Below are 5158 nucleotides of genomic sequence, written 5' to 3' on the forward strand. Positions count from 1 at the left end.
ACAACCTTCAAGTCGAGCTATTTGATGTATGGGGCATCGACTTCATGGGACCTTTCCCAGAGTCCTATGACTGCAAGTATATCCTGGTGGCTGTTGACTATGTGTCCAAGTGGGTTGAGGCAATGCCAAGCAAGCCCACCGGATGTTCCCCGAGATTATCTTCCCTCGTTTTGGAACTCCGCGAATGGTGATAAGTGACGGAGGGTCTCATTTCATCGATAAGACCTTCCGAAACTTTTTGCAAGAACTTGGGGATCAGCACAACATTGCCACTCCGTATCATCCTCAGACAAGTGGACAGGCAGAAACAAGCAACAAACAAATCAAGAATATTCTGCAGAAAACTGTCAATGAGATGGGGAAGGCATGGAAGAACAAACTACCTGATGCACTTTGGGCATATAGGACTGCTTATAAGACGCCCATCGGCATGTCACCGTACCAACTTGTCTACGGGAAGACTTGTCCACCTTTCAGTAGAGTTGGAACACAGGGCGCACTAGGCTATCCGGACTTGGAACATGGACATAAAGGGATCCGGACAGCACAGGAAGATGCAGCTCTCTGAGCTGGAGGAATGGAGGGACAAGGCCTACCACAATGCCAAGATATATAAGGACAAAACGAAAAGATGGCATGAGAAACGAATCAAGCACAAGGAGTTCAAAGCAAGGGAGAAGGTGTTGCTGTTCAACTCACGGGTGAAGCTTTTCGGACATGGAAAACTTCAAAGCAAATTGATGGGTCCATATACTGTCGTTGACGCTTCATCACATGGAGCCGTCACGCTGTGCCACAATGAAGGTAACATTTTCAAGGTAAATGGCCATCGTTTAAAAGTTTTCCTTGCTCCGTTAGAAGTTGATCGTGACTTAGATGTTGTGAATCTAGTCTCTTTTAGCTTCTACCCGGAGTCTTTAGGTCCCCCTTGATCCGTTAGTTTTCAATGCCCCAAGTCCTTAGGCCTGATAGGCACGCTTAGGTCTAGGTTGTTTAGCTTATTTATTTCATTTCATTCCATCCTTATAATGTACCTATCATGATAAAAATAAAATAAAATAAAGTTGGCTCCTTGGTCTTCCAACCAAGTGAGTCCTTTTTGCTTCACTTTTGTCTTTGTTTTTCTTTTTGTGTCTAATAAGGAGTCCCATGTACAAAGACAAGTGTGGAGGTGATCTTGCACATCAACGCCATAACCAAAACAAGATCGCCCCAGAAGTGATGAGCCATGACGAACCACATAAGGAAAATTGATGCAGTCAGAACCAATGAGGGGTCAGCCAAACCTCCAGTTCGGCTGAACCACCTCTACCATGAATCATCCTCTGTTTTATACAGAGCGCAGGTTTGCACAATTTTTCCTTTGGACATCCATTCTATCTTGAGTTTAATTTGATTATCAATTCTAAAATATCAAAGATAATTAAACTCAAGCTAGGGATAGTACAATTAGAGTTCATAGTCTACCTGAAAATAATATGCATGCCTATTATTCTTTGCTCATTACTTGTTACTTGTGGTGACATATCCAATAGGGACCCTATGCTATCTAGGTAATTAATGAATGAGATACAGTCTGATGATAGAAATTCTGCTCTTCATGTTGTGCACTTGGGAATTTTATAAAAAAAAGAAAAAAAATATAACAATGCTAAACTCCTCATTGATATTTTTATTCCCACTAGAGCCATAGGTTGATCATTCATGATTAGCTTGCTACATATGTTGCTTGTCATTACATTGAGCATTGTTAAGTTTTGTGACCCTAGTGAAATGCTTTTCATACTTTCATGGTCGAGATCACATATACTCCACATACACCCACCTATGCTTGACTTCTACACTGGAAGTGAGCATTCCTCATTTACCATTCATTCCATTCATTTTCCACAAAATAAATACTCCATATCATTTATACCTCTTCCTCCAAAGTTCTTCAAAAAAAAAACAGAGAGAGAGAGGCATGGCTATGAAAAAGAAAGAAAAAAATGCTCATACAAGTATGGAGCATGATGATGAGGAAAAAAAAAAGAAGAAAAAAAGTGAAAAAAAAAAGAGATAGCCATGCACTCTCCCAAATTTCAAAAGAGAAAATAAATGGAGGAGGAGGTATACAAAAGGAGTTATTCTTATTTTCCATTTTCCACCCACAAATTACACATACACATGCACATTCTTGACCAGAAATTATGTCTTGTATTTCCGTGGATCCATTATTTGACTTTGCAATATATGTGATGCAAGTAATGCTCTACTCTTTTTGATACCCTGAACTCCACATAAGCCTTACTAGATGGTAGGAAAAGAAAAGGGCACAATCATATACCTTTGTGAGGAATCATACACCTTGAGTGATCAAGAGAATCAATTGAGGAGCAAAGCAAAGTTATAATTTTGTGTTACTTGAAAAAAAAACCTCCCAAGTTGTTCTTCATGAAAAGTTAGGGTGACTTGAGTCAAGATTGTTCCATTTCTCAATTGCCCAAGATCGCATGGTAAACACTACAAAGATCCACAAGTACAAGTATGGTTTTGAATAATTTGCTTGCATGATTATTAGTAAGGAAGTCATAACCATATTGTAGAGTCCATAGCCTTCACTCGGGACAAGCAAAGGTTAAGTGTGGGGGTGTTGTTGACGGTCCTTAAATCATAATATTTGACCGTCAATACTTGCATATAATGAAATAAAACATGGTATCCAACTTAGTGGAAGGGATTATTATTAATCATTTCCACTAATGTTGGTGAAATATGCGTATGTAGGTATTTTAAGGAGAAAACACAACAATCATGCGAGGAAACACACTTCCGACCAATTAGACGTGAGCACATGGATTGGAGGGCCCACAAGACAGGTGCAACCGTCATGGAACGGGTCATAATTGCCATAACCGCCAACAGGGCCCACCAGTCAGTGACCTTGCCAAAGGAGAATCCAGGAGGTGGGGCCCAGGGTTCGGTCGAACCACCACAAGCTCCTTTCATCACGGCCTTCCACGTGTATGCTTCTGATGCATTCCCAATGACGGTTGAGGGTGTTTTGGTCATTTCCCATAGCTGTAACCGTCATATGGAGGCTATAAATAGAGCTCCTCTCACTCATTCACAACACACAACTTTAAGCTGAATTACAAGAGGCTCTATAGTAACTTTTGTACATTAGAATTAGGTAGAGAGTGAGGGGAAGCTCTGGAGGAGTGCTCGGAAGTTGGCGCTCATCCGACTTCTACCTCGACGAGTGTAGCTTTCTAGGAGGAATTCCGAAGGAGTACTGGAGCTGTCGGTACACTCTGCTCCGGGTTCGAAGAACTTCTATAAAGTAAGCATTCGTGCTCCTTTCTTATGTTATTTAATTATTTAGTCTGAGTAAGATATATTTCTATCTTTGCGGGTTCATTGTTTAGTATTCATACTAAGTGCTCTAGTACTAGGACTCCGGATAAAGAAGGAAGTTCCTACGCAAGTATTAGAGTAGTAATTAATAACTTAGACGTGGTGTATAGGTTAGAGATTACCTTTGTTTGTTGTGTATCCCACGGATTTGTCAGAGGTAGGTGGCAGGTGGTGACAGCCCTGAATCCCGTCCTAGTAATCCTCCACGTTCAGGCATATCATAGAGCTATAGCCGGAACCACGCTGGCAGACCAGCAGGGGTCGGTGCCCGAAGCAACAGATAGGGAATAACCTTTACTTAGCTTAGATAATTAAAACCCATAGAAAGTCCTCTCTTGCCTAGTCTGCTTACCATCAATTGTTATCCTTGGATAGTCTTAGCCTTAGGTAGATTACACATGTTCCCTGAGTTCAATATCCTTTTGGGGTCATCTGAAGGTGAAGTGCTACAGCGGTATTCTGTGCGCTTGTGGATTTATTTGTGGTCGTAAGAAATACCAACACACATAGAAAGGATTAGAGTATCATAAAGATGTAAGTACTAATTCCGAGAATACAATCCGCCATAACAAGCTTTACCTATTTGTCAGAGATCGAACCCGATGCAGCCCAACTCGAAAGCAAAAACTCGTTGAAACAATGAAATTAAAAAAGGGTGGTGATACGCCAAAGTATTATTGAACTGTCGTCCTTTGATCACAAGGTGTCGGGTCCTATTTATACCCAAAGTACATAATATATCCTTGTTGGACACGACTCTTATGTCTAATACAATTTAAAACACGAACAAGTCCCCTAGGCGGACTATTACCAAAAATATCTCTAAGAAAACTAAAAATATCATAATTAACAGATACAATTACTTATTTTCAAGACTCCAATCCTTGTGTGGTAATGGCTATGAAGTGCTTTGATAGATCCCGATGATAGATGTGGGACCGTCTTTTTCAAGACTGATTGCATCGGCTTGACTCCGTTGGATTTGGCGCCAACCTATATATGGCAGCCGATGCCGCTCGTGGCCGATATGCACCCTACTCTTCTTAAACAGAATTCCTCCAAATCGACTTTGATTCTAGCTTTGAATCCAGCCCATAGCATTACCAAATTTGGTCGTTAACAGATCTACGATCCGATCACACCATTGTATTTGTCGTAATTAAATCTTTACAACAAAGATATTGCATGGTTATATTGTAATGAAGAAAAAGATGTGTGTTCAACCGTTATAATTCAATATTTCCTATGTCATATAGATATGTTTCCCATTGTGTTCCAAAAATTCACACAACTACCTCCCTCTTCTCTTTCTCCTGCTTCTCTCCATTCTATCCATCAATGCATGGATTTAGTGAGCTTTAAAATGATTTTTCTTCTAAACTATTTATCAAATCTATGATCCAATATCGTACCATTTGTATTTGTTGCAATTAAATTTTTAGAACAAGATATCGCATGATTATATTCCGACAAAAGAAAAATGTACATTTCAGGACATTAAAGCTCATTGTTTTATATGTGACAGCAACATGTTGCAACACACGTTCTCATTGTTTCACAAAATTTTTAAATTTCAGTTGCAACGCTCAACCGAAACAACGAAGGTTGTATATGATGAAACAGAAAAAACCTTTGATCGCCCAATTTTTTTTTTTTGGGATAAATCGGGCTCTCGATTTATATATTCTTCCAAATTTTTTGTGACGATCGGAAAGAAGTTCAGAGCAAATGCAGTAACCGCACTTACAGAGTTCTGCTAAAA

This window comes from Oryza glaberrima, chromosome 4, assembly GCF_000147395.1.
Source record: "Oryza glaberrima chromosome 4, OglaRS2, whole genome shotgun sequence".
NCBI classification, from domain to species: Eukaryota; Viridiplantae; Streptophyta; class Magnoliopsida; order Poales; family Poaceae; genus Oryza; species Oryza glaberrima.